Source organism: Schistocerca cancellata, chromosome 4 (assembly GCF_023864275.1).
Source record: "Schistocerca cancellata isolate TAMUIC-IGC-003103 chromosome 4, iqSchCanc2.1, whole genome shotgun sequence".
Lineage (NCBI taxonomy): Eukaryota > Metazoa > Arthropoda > Insecta > Orthoptera > Acrididae > Schistocerca > Schistocerca cancellata.
Window position 1 is genome coordinate 718,878,473 of NC_064629.1, and position 15,511 is coordinate 718,893,983.

Here is a 15,511-nt window from a genome sequence, read left to right on the forward strand (position 1 = left end):
GCACTCCTCTTGTGAAGCTCAGTACTTAATGTGACGCATTCGTGAGACTAACGTCCACAATTCTTTGAAGTGCACTCTTTATGGGAAACTAATTCCTCGCGCCACGCAGATAATAGCGTCCACATCTAGTATGATTCAAGGAAAGCAGAGAACTGAAAGTTGAGTCATCTGCTGCACTGCTGAAAGAATGTACCGTATATAAACGAAGCAATATTACTGAAGTAGTTTTTCGGAAAATGTATTAATTGTGCCATAAAAAATAAAACACCACACACTTTGCATTCGCATTTTTTTAGCTAAGCAATTGTTCTCTACAGCTTACAGGGGAACTACTGGTTAAAAATATATTATTATTGAAACTGCATGTCTCTCATCACAGCCTGATGATGACGTGGTTACCTTTTCGTTATTCGGCATATTTATTAAGAAACTTCAAAGTTGAGTAACTGACTGCCCGTTGTTCAAAGAATATTGAATTAAGAGTGTGAACTGCGATTGCCACTCTTAGGGTAGCAGAATTGAAGCAATGAATTCTCGAACACAGATCAGTCTGACGATTTTCCAGGAAATTACACATGCACAAGTGTGCATTCGTTGGCGTGTTGCGCTGTTTGAAATTCATGAGCGTCCACAAAGTTGAACACAAAAAGAAGAAATCGTGTGGATAAATTTTTACTGAATAGGAAAAAGAAAAACAGATAAGTTATAAGCAAATCGTGGGTGCCACGAGTTCTAGAAGAAATAATAGTTAAAGGCTTACTTAAAAGGCAGCTAATTTACCCAACTGTCTGGCGGCTACACCGAACAGACAAATAAACTGGTACACCTGCCTAATATCATGTAGGGCCCCCGCGAGCACGCAGAGGTGCTGAAACACGACGTGGCATGGACTCGACTAATGTCTGAAGTAGTGCTGGAGGGAATTGACACCATGAATCCTGCAGGGCTGTCCATTAATCCGTAAGAGTACGAGGGGGTGAAGATCTCTTCTGAACAGCACGTTGCAAGGCATCCCAGATATGCTCAATAATGTTCATGTCTTGGGAGTTTGGTGGCCAGCGGAAGTGTTTAAACTCAGGACAGTATTCCTGCAGCCACTCTAGCAATTCTGGACCTGTAGGGTATCGTATTGTCCTACTGGAATTGCCCAAGTCCGTCGGAATGGACAGTGGACATGAATGGATGTAGGTGATAAGACAGGACGCTCACGTAAGCTTCACCTGTCAGTCGTATTTAGACGTATCAGTGGTCCCATGTCACATCATCTGCACACGCCCCACACCATTACAGAGCCTCTGCCAGCTTGAACAGTCCCTAGCTGACATACAGGGTCCATGGATTCATGAGGTTGTTTCCATACCTGTACACGTCCATCCGCTCGATACAATTTGAAACAAGACTTGTCCGACCAAGCAACATGTTCCCAGTCATCAACAGTCCTATGTCAGTGTTGACGGGCCCACGCGAGTCGTAAGGCTTGGTGTCTTGCAATCATCAAGGGTACACGAGTGGGCCTTCGGCTCCGAAAGCCCATATCGATGGTAATGATCGAAGCAGAAGAAATGAATTAAAGTTTGTGCTGTGGCCGGGACTCGAACCCAGGTTTTTTGCTTGCTAGGCAAAAATGTTAACCATTACTCCACCACAGCACGATGGTCAACATTGCTGCACGAACTACCCAAGCTGAGTGCCCTCCCCAACACAAACTTCAATTCATAACTTCCGCTTATTTTCCCTAATATTGCCAGGGCTCTCCGACATTGGAATAGCACCCCAGCGTTGGAGTAATGGGAAAGTCCTGTACCATAGGTGATCTTGTAGATCTTATAATTAAATGTTTCCCTAGGGTGTGCACTCAACTTGGGTAGTTCGTTCAGCAGTGATGACCATCGTGCTGTGGTGGTGTAATGATTAGCATTTCTGCCTAGCAAGCAAGCAGCACAAATTTTAATTCATTTCTTCTGCTTCGATTATTATTGTCGATAATGAAGAGACTTAAATGTCTCAGGGAAACATTTAATTATAAGATCTATAAGATCATATTGATGTTTCGTTGAATGGTTCACACGCTGACACTTGTTGGTGGCCCAGTACTGAAATCTACAGCAATTTGCGGAAGGGTTGCACTTCTGTCGCGTTGAACGCTTCTTTTCAGTCGTCGTTGGTCCCGTTCTTGCAGGATATTTTTCCGGCCGCAGCGATGTCAGATTTGATGTTTAACCAGATTCCTGATATTCACGGTACAGTCGTGAAATGGTCTTACGGGAAAATCCCCACTTCATCGCTACCTCGGAGATGATGTGTCCTCTCGCTCGTGTGCCGACTATAACACCACGTTCAAACTGACTTAAAAATCTTGATAATTTTCTCTGCCTCGAGATGACTGGGTATTGTGTGATGTCCTTAGGTTAGTTAGGTATAAGTAGTTCTAAGTTCTAGGGGACTGATGACCATAGATGTTAAGTCCCATAGTGCTCAGAGCCATTTGAACCATTTAAGCCAATCTTGATAACCTGCCATTGTGACAGCAGTAACCGATCTAACAACTGCGCCAGACACTGTTCGTCTTATACAGGCGTTGCCGACCGCAGCACCATATTCTACCTGTTTATATATCTCTGCATTTGAATACGCCTGCCTGTACCAATTTCTTTGGTGTTTCAGTGTATGACTCCTACCCCAGAATCATGTTGACTGACGTTGGAAAATCTTTGCGCACGTGTGTGTGATTGAGTAGTGTGTTGAGGTTATGCTGCGAAGCGATTATTTGCAATAATGTCTGTTGATTCCAAAGGAAGCACGCTTAAATTTAAAGATGATTATTCCTACAAACAAGAAAAAGTCATACGGAATGCGCTTCTAAAGAATATTTGAACCAAAAAATCAGATGTGATGCCACGAGCGTCAAGTATTACACAAAAAGTTTTCTATCACTTTTGTAAAGAATAAGACACCGCAAGTTTCAAAGTGGGAAAACAGAGAAGAATAAGCCAGAAATTTATGAAAAACTGTGGAAGAATATTCATGCTATGGCGACTTAATATCACAACAGCTGAAGAGCCCAACATATGAACAAAAGAAATGATGGAAATGTTTAGCTCCTCAACAAACTACTAGAAATCTAAATGAAGGACAGTGAAGACTAATTTCCCAAATTTGTCGAGTCTGAGGATGTTAATCTGCTTACAGCCTAATCTTTCATGATTAAAGTTGCGAGAACAACTTTGTTATAAAATAAAAATAAGGCTTTGAAAGTTAATTAATCTTCATAATACGACCAAGAAACTCCATGAAGTGCTTCTCTGTTTCAGGCATAATCACAGAAATGTTTTGTTTTGAAATGTGAAAGATGTAGTTCAAACTGGTATATAAGTCGCCGATTACTAGCTAACGAAATGTTATTGCAAACCTTATTGCTGCAGTTCCCCATGCAGAAAATCTAAAAGCTCGGTGTAACCTCTACCTGAAATTTGCAAACAAAATGTTGACGTCACCTTGTATTACTTGTATCTCTGTTGTTCAGATACTTCTTTACCTACAGTCACTTTTGCGTTACCTTTTTCTCTCTCCTTTTCATTACAATAAACGCAGAAAAGCTCCCAAGCAAAGAAGGGGCTCCATAGCCCACTGCTTATGCAGTGTGGCAACGTGTGGACACGAAAGCGCCCATGCATACCATGCGTCCTTTCCACAAATTTTTGTGCATGCCCTTTCATTCCCGTGCGTCTGCGATTACGCGCAAGGAAAGAGGCATCGTTTAGACATACCTTAAGAGAAGTAAAAAAAAAAAATGGTTCAAATGGCTCTGAGCACTATGGGACTCAACTGCTGAGGTCATTAGTCCCCTAGAACTTAGAACTAGTTAAACCTAACTAACCTAAGGACATCACAAACATCCATGCCCGAGGCAGGATTCGAACCTGCAACCGTAGCGGTCTTGCGGTTCCACACTGCAGCGCCTTTAACCGCACGGCCACTTCGGCCGGCAGAAGTAAAAGAGAGGCAGTTTCCATGACGGAGGCGAAACACGGTGGCGCGGCGTGGCGACAAAGGAGCCGCTTCTCTTCGCCGTGTGAAGACTGGGTACTCAGCAGAGAAGCAATGCCCGGTCGGCTCGTGTGAAGTTGCCCTAAGGTAACGTTCGTCAGTTGCGCCTTAAGAGGAGGTACACTGCCCTTGGCAGAAATCCTCCAAACTGACGCAGATTTGGGTAGTTGGTTTGGAACGGTTTAAGAAAGTCAAGAATTATTTCCAAGATAGTTTCTTGGGGGTTTTCTCTAATGACAAGCTCCTGCAATTTTAAATTCTGTCGTATTTTCTGTTCATCAGCTACATTTAAACTTCGGCGGACCCACACGGCTGTCTTCCTTCCGCGTAGCATTCCCTACTCCACATGGACAAGTTTTCTGATACACTAACCCTACCGTCTTGAGACAGATGCTTCAGTGACTTGCTGGATTACGTTGCCAGTCGTTTCGTCATCTTCTGGACACTGTCTCTGATCAAATGCAGCTGGGTCATCTCAAAGAATCCAGTAGTCCCTGACAAACATTCGTCTAGGCGTTCTCATCACAGAATAAGAGAGAAGATTAGTATTTGTCGTCCTGTCGCTGACGAGGTAATTAGTGGTGGAGCACAAGCTCGGATTCGGAGGGATGATGGACTGTGGGGAAGGAAATCGGCTGTGTCCTTTTTAAAGGAACCATTCCAGCATTTCCCTTAAGCGATTTAGGAGAACTACGAAATACCTAAATTCGGATGATCGGACGGATATTTGAATTGCCGTCCTACCAAATAAAGAGTTCAGTGTCTTGCCACTGCGGCCTCTCCCTCGGTACTTCTTTCAGGTAGACAAAGTCAATCCCATATTGTAAGTGATCACTGGAGTACAAGTCATTACCAGTTTTGCACTGAGATATCGGCCCGTTTGCAATGCCGAGGTGGATACAGTACCCTCTGATCAGTAGATATATGTTCTCTGTGAGGATGAGGTCTTCAGTAACTCGCCAGAAAAATTAGTGAAAAACTGCATCCCTAGACTGACTGATTTACATTCTTCATCGGTTGCTCTGTCTCTACATACAATTGCTGTGTATCTGAACGTATGATAGTTCTAGTAGGATTCGGGAAATAGGATCATACCTTGAAATAGATAAATCGCGCTTTTAATATATTCAGACAATGTTAGGCGTCAAAGATAAAAATGAAAGCTGCTACTTTTCTGACTCTAGGTTTTTTTTCGTTATATTGTAAACATCCGACACCACTACTACTACTACTACTACTACTACTACTACTACTACTACTACTACTACCACTACAAAATTCAGAGCATTGTCTACTTTCACTACAACTGGATATTCTCATAATATATTCTTTTTGTGGAGGGCGGTCGCCTATTGAGAGCTGTAAGAATTCTATTTCTCTTCATACATTTCAAATTCCTACCAAACCCCCAATTTTTTCTCAGCGTGGCCTGATGAACTACTACAGTTTCTCAAAGCATTCCCTGGTAATAAATTAAGTCCTAATTAGTGTGCTTACCGTACCGAAGTACACCTGGGAGGAAAGAAGGGTAGTTGTGTGTTCTCATTAGTGCCTTGCCACAAGACTGCATTCCTACCAATTCTGTGTGTGAAATACGTTCCTGACCTTTATGGACAGAAGTTTCAGTATCGAGATGTTCTTCCATTTTAGTACCAGAGTATAAACTTAAAGAAGTTTTAAAATGAATTAACGAAGAATCTGGATATATTATATGAGCATTCCACTAAATGACAGTTCAAATAAAACCTTACTGAAAGAGAAGTATGCTGTTTCCATCTATCAACTCGACTAGCATCTCATCACATAAGAAAACGTTATGGGCCAATTGCAGCCGTGAAACACTGGGTATGCGGAGGACTTTGCATGACAGCAATAATTTATTTCTAAGGCATGTCTCAAAGATAACTCATGAAGTTTTTATGGACACACTTCAACAAGTGCTCTGACAGCATCTGATTTCTCAGTTGCAGGAATTTCAACAATGATAGTGTTTCCACGTGATGGTCCACTGCCGCTCTGGCAGTTATTTTTACGCCAGTTCTTGGATGAAATCTTTCAAAACAGATTGAGTGGCAGAAACGATCCAATATATTCACCACGTTCATCAGACATAGCCCCTCATTTTTTGTGAGGTTACCGTAAGTATAAAGTGTTCACTACACCAGTTCCTGATGTGCAAACTTAACGACACGAATACGAGATACTGCAGAGGTGGTGACGAAGACATATTGGCAAAGACATGTAGAGAAATTGAGTACAGACTATACGTTCTAAGGACAACAAATTGAGCATATGTGGAAGTGCACATGAAAAATTTTATGAGATAAGCTACCACTTGCAACGAACTTTGCAGTTCCTTAGAAACAATTTTTTGTAACCAGGCAAAGACTTTATGCTCAACCGGTACAATGAGACCCGAAATTAACTTGGGAGACACTACACATAATATTACCATACCGCAAGCAATCTTCCAATACCGTAAGGAAACAAGAATCACGAGTTAACCTCATTAATAAGCTTAAAATTCCCTTGATTTTGCTTTTTCCGTTGCAGAAATTTATTCGCCAGAATAGTTGGAAAGTGATCACACTCGTCAGGTTTGTGTCCAACTCCAGTCTGTTATTTTCTGATACTCTCAAATCTCTGACCATCAGATCTCCACAGGAAAACTCTGCTTGTGAGTGAGTGGGGAAAATGATGAACAGCGATATCCCTAACATGGCAAAAGCGCCATCTGAGCAAACTTGTCGCGAAAATTCTGCTGCAATTTCTCTACTGATCACGATCCAGGAGCCTTTCAAAGGTGAAAGCGATTGTTTTGATGCACTGTTGCTGTTCAAATGGCTCTGAGCACTATGGGACTTAACTACTGAGGTCATCAGTCCCTTAGAACTTAGAACTACTTAAACCTAACTAACCTAAGGACATCACACACATCCATGCCCGAGGCAGGATTCGGACCTGTGATCGTAGCGGTCGCGCGGTTCCAGACTGAAGCGCCTAGAACCGCTCGGCCACCCCGGCCGGCACTGTTGCTGTGTATGGAAAATAGCCCTATATGGCCTTATCCAAGTAGCTTTAGTTGTAGAGTAACTGTTTCTAGACTTGAGAGCATTATCAGTACCGCCGTGTTATCGTAACCGCGATGAAAACAGCATCAAGGCGGTAGTGGAAGCTGTGTAGGCAGGCAAGGCCGCTAAACAGTCTAGTTGACGTAAAGGGAAAAGTCCACTACCCCCTTGCACAAATTGCTTTTGTCCTTGATAGTGCTTGGGATCCCGCGTTTCCCTCAGGAGCCCACCAGGATCGTTCCACAACGAATGAGTAACTGCAAGCTTGCAATCCATTAGCGCCAATGATCCCCGGGACTTCAACTTTCCCTCGATATGTTGGCAAAAATACTTGTTCAAAACCGGTGGTAGGCAGAAAACATCTTCCGAGATTGTCCTAAATGCTTTCTCCGAAAATTATTTCGAGCAGTTAGTCCACGAACCCACGCGAATTGTAAATGGTTGCGAAAATACACTTGACCTCTTAGCCACAAACAATCCAGAGCTAATAGAGAGCATCATGACTGATGTAGGGATTAGTGATCACAAGGTCGTTGTAGCTAGGCTCAATACCGTTTCTTCCAAATCCACCAGAAACAAACGCAAAATAATTTTATTTAAAAAAGCGGATAAAGTGTCACTAGAAGCCTTCCTAAGAGACAATCTCCATTCCTTCCGAACTAACTATGCAAATGTAGACGAGATGAGTCTCAAATTCAAAGATATAGTAGCAACAGCAATTCAGAGATTCATACCTCATAAATTGGTAAGAGATGGAACTGATCCCCCATGGTACACAAAACAGGTCCGAACGCTGCTGCACAGGCAACGGAAAAAGCATGCGATTTTCAGAAGAACGCGAAATCCCGAAGATTGGCTAAAATTTACAGACGCGCGAAATTTGGCACGGACTTCAATGTGAGATGCCTTTAATAGGTTCCACAACGAAACATTGTCTCGAAATTTGGTAGAAAATCCGAAGACATTCTGGTCGTATGTAAAGTACACAAGCGGCAAGACGCAGTCAATACCTTCGCTGCACAGTGCCGATGGTACTGTTACCGACGACTGTGCCGCTAAAGCGGAGTTATTGAACGCAGTTTTCCGAAATTCCTTCACCAGGGAAGACGAATGGAATATTCCAGAATTTGAAACACGAACAGCTGCTAGTATGAGTTTCTTAGAAGTAGATACCTTAGGGGTTGCGAAGCAACTCAAATCGCTTGATACGGGCAAGTCTTCAGGTCCAGATTGTATACTGATTAGGTTCCTTTCAGATTACGCTGATACAATAGCTCCCTACTTAGCAATCATATACAACCGCTCGCTCACCGATAGATCTGTACCTACAGATTGGAAAATTGCGCAGGTCGCACCAGTGTTTAAGAAGGGTAGTAGGAGTATTCCATCGAACTACAGACCTATATCATTGACATCGGTTTGCAGTAGGGTTTTGGAGCATATACTGTATTCAAACATTATGAATCACCTCGAAGGGAACGATCTATTGATACGTAATCAGCTTGGTTTCAGAAAACATCGTTCTTGTGCAACGCAGCTAGCTCTTTATTCGCAGGAAGTAATGGCCGCTATTGACAGGGGATCTCAGGTTGATTCCGTATTTCTGGATTTCCGGAAAGCTTTTGACACCGTTCCTCACAAGCGACTGCTAATCAAGCTGCGGGCCTATGGGGTATCGTCTCAGTTGTGCGGCTGGATTCGTGATTTCCTGTCAGGAAGGTCGCAGTTCGTAGTAATAGACGGCAAATCATAGAGTAAAACTGAAGTGATTTCAGGTGTTCCCCAGGGAAGCATCCTGGGACCTCTGCTGTTCCTGATCTATATAAATGACCTCGGTGACAATCTGAGCAGTTCTCTTAGGTTGTTCGCAGATGATGCCGTAATTTACCGTCTAGTAAGGTCATCCGAAGACCAGTATCAGTTGCAAAGCGATTTAGAAAAGATTGCTGTATGGTGTGGCAGGTGGCAGTTGACGCTAAATAACGAAAAGTGTGAGGTGATCCATATGAGTTCCAAAAGAAATCCGTTGGAATTCGATTACTCGATAAATAGTACAATTCTCAAGGCTGTCAATTCAACTAAGTACCTGGGTGTAAAAATTACGAACAACTTCAGTTGGAAAGACCACATAAATAATATTGTGGGGAAGGTGAGCCAAAGGTTGCGTTTCATTGGCAGGGCACTTAAAAGATGCAACAAGTCCACTAAAGAGACAGCTTACACTACACTCGTTCGTCCTCTGTTAGAATATTGCTGCGCGGTGTGGGATCCTTACCAGGTGGGATTGACGAAGGACATCGAAAGGGTGCAAAAAAGGGCAGCTCGTTTTGTATTATCACGTAATAGGGGAGAGAGTGTGGCAGATATGATACGCGAGTTGGGATGGAAGTCATTAAAGCAAAGACGTTTTTCGTCGCGGCGAGATCTATTTACGAAATTTCAGTCACCAACTTTCCCTTCCGAATGCGAAAATATTTTGTTGAGCCCAACCTACATAGGTAGGAATGATCATCAAAATAAAATAAGAGAAATCAGAGCTCGAACAGAAAGGTTTAGGTGTTCGTTTTTCCCGCGCGCTGTTCGGGAGTGGAATGGTAGAGAGATAGTATGATTGTGGTTCGATTAACCCTCTGCCAAGCACTTAAATGTGAATTGCTGAGTAGTCATGTAGATGTAGATGTAGCTGTAGAATGTAACGGATAACTCTGAACAACAGTCGGTGGGGGGATCACAAGAAACATATTGCCCAGCCCAAAACAGAAATGGTGGAAATGGACTCTTGAAATGGGGAGGTATCATGATCAATACAAAAGTACTACAGCATGAACTCGTTAAAAAGTCCGTCATTCAGACCGAGCTTGGCCCGAGACGAATAAAGGAAAGAAGACAAGGGTTTAGCTCCCCGTTGGCCACAAGGTTATTATAGACGGAGAACAAGCGCGAGTTGAGGAAGGAAATCAGCCGGGTCCTTTTCAAAGGAACCATTCGTGTATTTGCCCTAAGCTGTTTAGCGAACCACAGAAAACCTGCTGGAATTAGAACCGCCGTCCTCCAGAATACGAGTCCAGAGTGTTACGATTGCACCACCCCACTCGGTGGAGACAGAGGTGGAATATGCTTGAACTGTTCGTGGCGCAAGCGCTTCTGACTTCATTCTCCTCTCAAAACTACGCACACTGTTCATACACTTGGAATTGAAAGGCCAGCAATTCCCCGGATCTAAACCCCTCAGTACACACGTGGAAATATCTCTGGATGTGTGTTGCTCAGAGTATTCCAGCATTTCGGTCTAAAAATTGCATTGAGGAGGCAAGGGACAATATTGCCACAGCACTTACAAACAATCTCGTAGAAAGTGTGGGAAACAGGTGCTGACTGAGCAACTGCGACCACATTGAGCGTAATCCTAACTGATCTACTGGTTTGAATGGAAGTAATGACAGTAATCGACATCGATTATAGTAATCCGAGTGTGACTGCTATTTAATCAATGTTCTTCATCTACAGTTAGCTATACTTCGAAAGCCACCTTATGGTGCGTGGTAGAGAGTAATTTGTGTACGACAGTTACTTCTCCGCTTTCGTGTTCCAGTTCCAAATGGTCTGCGGGAAGAACGACTGTTGACAAGCTGCTGTGTGAGCTGGAAGCGCTCTAAGTTTGTCTTCCGGGACTTTTCCTGTTATATACGTATATTGACTGACTCTTCTAGGACCGTACGATCTTGGAATTTTTAACAGTAAATTACATCGTCATGCACAAAGCTTCTCTTATTGCGTCTGCCACTGGAGTTGGCTGACCACTTCCATGACGCTTTCGTGCTTACTAAATGAACTATACAAGATGAAAAAGAGAACATCCAAATTAGAGCATCGCGCTTCATAAAGAGTCCCAGACTGACGACTAATACACTGAGTTAACAAAAGTCGTGGTGTACCACCTAATATCGTGTCGCACTTCCTTTTGCAGCAACTCGACGACTCATGGACTCAACATGTCGCTGGACGTCCCCCGCAGAAATATTGAGCTATGCCGCCTCTATTCCCGTCCATAATTGCGTAAGTGATGCCGGTACAGGATTTTGTGGACTAACTGACCTCTCTATGTCCCATATATTTTCGATGGGATTCATGTCGGCCGATCTGGGTGGCCAAGCCATTTGCTCGAATTGTCCAGATCGTTTTTCCAACCGATCGCGAACAATTGTGGCCCAGTGACATAGCGCATTGTCATCCATTAAATTTCTATCGTGTGTTTGGGAACATGAAGTCCACGATGGCTGCAAATGGTCTCTAAGTAGCCAATCATAACCATTTCCAGTCAACGATCTGTTCAGTTGGACCAGCGGACACAGTTCATTCCACGTAAACACAGCCCACACCAGTATGGAGCCACCATCAGCTTGCACAGTGCCATCTCGACAACTTGGGTCCATAGCTTCGTGGGGTCTGCACCACAGTCAAACCCTACCATCAGCTCTTACCAACTGAAATCGTGACTCATCTGACCAGATCACGGTTTTCCAGTCGTCTAGTGTCCAACCGAAATGGTCATGAGCCCAGGAGAGGCGTTGCAGGTGATGTCGTGCTGTTTGCAAAGGCATTCGCGTCGGTCGTCTGTTGCCATAGCCCATTAATGCCACATTTCGCTGCACTGTCCCAGCGGATACGTCCGCCGTGTGTCCCACAATGATTTCTGCGGTTATTTCACGCGGAGTTGCTTGTCTGTTAGCACTGACAACTATACACAAACGCAGTTGCTCTCGGTCGTTAAGTGAAGGACGTCGTTCGTGGTAACAGGTAATGCTTGAACTTTGGTGTTATTGTCACACTCTTCGCACTGTGGATCTCGGAACATTGAATTCCCTAACTATTTCCGAAATGGAATGCCCCTGCGTCTACCTGAACTACCATTCTGCATTTAAAGTCTGTTAACACCAGTCGTGCGACCATAATCACATGAATCACCTGAGTGCAAACTACAACTCCGCCAATGCACTGCCCTTTTTATACCTTATGTACGTGATACTACAGCCATCTGTAAATGTGCACATCGCTATTCCATGATTTGTCACCTCAGCGTATTCGAGTATCGGTCGAACGGGCGTTTGTAAGCTCCCTCCCTCCTTTGTGGGTGGGATAAATTTCACAAAGACTTTTCCAAACAATCAGTTTGGCATAGGCCTTCACTGCGATTAGTTTTATGTGGTCGTTACACTTCAAATCGCTCTGTACACACACTTCCAGATAACTGATTGATATGACTGCTTCAAGTGATTGATTGGGCAACTGTGTAATCAACCAATAATGGGTAGTAACGCCTATTTATGCGAAACACGTTTCAATTTTTAATAAATTTTGAGGTTAGCCAACATCCACCATACAGCCAGAAATAGTTATCATTATACAGGCCTAACACAAACACTGTTTCACAGGAAACTGACAGAATAAATAAACCGTTATGCAGACCTTAAGGACGAAAGTAACTTTCGTATGATGTGTCACTGCCAAGCGATATGACTCTATGAAACTTAGACCATAGAAAGAACTCTAACTGAAAGTGACTAAAGGAAATACGCTACGAGACGTACAGAAATGACACTTTTATTCGAAGACAGTTATTACGAGAACACTGAAGTCACCGTAATACATGATAGTCCCCTGAGTACGACAAAAAGCAGGACGTGGTTCGTAACGGGCTGTGTGAAGACCACAGTCGGCAATGCATGGTCTACCTGCTCCCATCCTGGCCACAAGGCTGATAAGGAGTTCTTGTGGTAGGGCATTCCACTCCCCAACCAGCGCGGTTGTCAACTGCTGGATGGACATTGGCGCATGTGGAAATGTTGGAACATTTCTCCTCAGCGCGTCCCCCACATGTTCTCGATGGGATTTTAAGTTAAGGGCCAGTCCATTCGCCGAATATCCTATCGTTCCAAGAGCTGCTCCACCTGCGCTGTTCGACGCGGCCGTGCACTGTCATCAATAAAAATGAAGTCAGAGTCGAATACACCCTTGAAAGGACGCACATGGAGAAGTAGTACAGCGTCAAAACAACGTTGACCGGAGAATGTTCTATGTTCAGAGATTTGGAGATCAGTACGTCCATGCAACATTACGCCTTCCCAAACCGTAACAGCTGGACCGCCAAAATGATCGCCGGCCGTTGTGGCCGAGCGGTTCTAGGCGCTTCAGTCCGGAACCGCGCTGCTGCTACGGTCGCAAGTTCGAATCCTGTCTCGGGCATGGATGTGTGTGATGTCCTGAGGTTAGTTAGGTTTATGTAGTTCTAAGTCTAGGGGACTGATGACCTAAGATGTTAAGTCCCATAGTGCTCAGAGCCATTTGAACCATTTTTGAACCAAAATGATCATGTTCGACAGTGTTGGGCGTATCCTCATATGGCGAGAGGTGGGAACATGTAATGCATTCAGGAATATTATCGCTATCAAATTGCACTAATTCATATCGAATCTGTAGATTAAGGAGGTAACACTAGGAGGGAGAAATCCCTTGCAACCAATTTCCTGTGCAGTACTTCTTACGCGTCCTTGTACTTTGAGCATGACAGTGCTTCAGATCGGTCTCGTGAGTTTGAACATGGTCACACCTTATAGATACTATAATTTTTATTCTATGTAAACACGCAGAGTAGCGCACGTGTTACGGACTCGTAAGAATGAGGAACGTCACATGATGTTCACTTAGCTTCATACAGTCAATGGCTCTGAGCACTATGGGACTTAACATCTGAGGTCATCAGTCCCCTAGAACTTAGAACTACTTAAACCTAACTAACCTAAGGACGTCACACACATCCATGCCCGTGGCAGGATTCGAACTTGCAACCGTAGCAGTCGCGCGGTTCCGGGCTGAAGCGCCTAGAACCGCTCGGCCACCGTGGCCGGCGCTTCATACAGTCAAACCACGGTCTAGGAGAGATTTCCGAGTCTAATGCCGCTAAGAGTCTTACATTTGTTTTGTTTAAAGTCAACTACCATGCTCTGAACTAAGCGTCGACCCTCTGCATGTCTTACTGAATTTCGCTATAATTTTCTAGCGTATCGATTTCTCCGTGCACAAAAGTATCATCCGCGAACAGCCTCGTTGAGCTTCCGACGGTAGCCATTAATTCATTTATATAGTAAGTGTTTCAGGTAAGGTGCATCTCTGTAAAATAAAAAATAATTAGTGAAAGGAATATTTATAGAAATAGGTAAACGTGAGAAACGTCACTGTTTATGCGGAGTTATGAACGTACTTTATTTATTTTCCAGAGAGTTACAGCAACGAGTTGCAATTGTTTATATGGAATATCATTTTCTTCTGTTTGATGGCTGATGTATTTAAACCAACTGTGTACAAATCAATTTAAATCAAATTTCTGTATATTTTGGTTAGTGAGAAACGTTCAAAGTTTTAGGGTGGACGCACATGCTGTACGTAAATTGGTTGTGTACGAAATTGTGTGAGGATGTTGTGATGGCAGGATGTTCATTTAAGTGATGTGGTCAGACAAGTACCCAATTTCCCGAATGCATAATCAACACGCCTTCTAAACGACCTGCGTACGAGATGTAATGTTGCTGGCGTCATGGAGCTACAAACTTCCTCGATGTGCTTTTTGTAGTCCTGTTCTGTTAGATTGTAGAAGGTATTCTAGCACTGCCGTATACAAGGCAGGAAGGCAGGACGGAACGTACAAAAACACAAGAAAATCTACAGCCTCAGTTGACTTCCAGCAGCGCATCGAGGAATAGTCGTTCCGTGACGCCAATGATGTTTCTTTTTGTCCGCAACTCGTTTAGATGACGCATTGGCTGCGCACACAGCAAAATGGGCACTCGTTTGAACACATCACTTAAATGAACACGCCACCAGAACATTCCTCTGAACATATCCAAATATGTACAACATGTTGCCTCAACCGCGGAAATCCTGAACGCTTCTAGCTTGCTAACTAAATTTCATAAAAACCTGATTTGAGTTGATTTGTACACAGTTGCTTTGAATAGCTCATATACACGATAGAAGAAAACTTATTTAAAAAGTATAGTTCGTTGCCGTCACACCCTGGAAAATATATAAATAAAGTATACAAATAAAGTATATTCATCGTTTTTCAGAAAGAACAACGTTTCTTACTTCAACGTACCTAAACAATATTCCTTCCAGTTACTTTGTATTTACAGAAAAAACATCTTACCTGAAACTCACTGTACAGGGTTTTTTAACAACACTTTTACAAACTTTTGGTACAGGATCCTTACACCAAAGCAAGAAAGAAGTTCATATAAACAAATGTCAGGGAATCCTTCGTTTTCAAGTTACTGATAAAAGTTGAAGTTCAACGGCTTTCCAGGTGCAACTCAACAACTTCACTTATCTATGCATCC

At 43.3% G+C, this 15,511-nt stretch overlaps 1 protein-coding gene and 1 non-coding gene across 7 annotated transcripts in view; both read right to left on the reverse strand.

The window, feature by feature from the left end:
* The window catches only part of LOC126183749 (homeobox protein extradenticle), a 352,888-nt gene that overhangs the window by 144,416 nt on the left and 192,961 nt on the right, over window positions 1–15,511 (reverse strand). The window lies entirely within an intron of this gene.
* On the reverse strand, window positions 1,578–1,649 carry Trnaa-agc (transfer RNA alanine (anticodon AGC)). The gene has a single exon. It is a non-coding gene; the product is annotated as a tRNA-Ala (tRNA).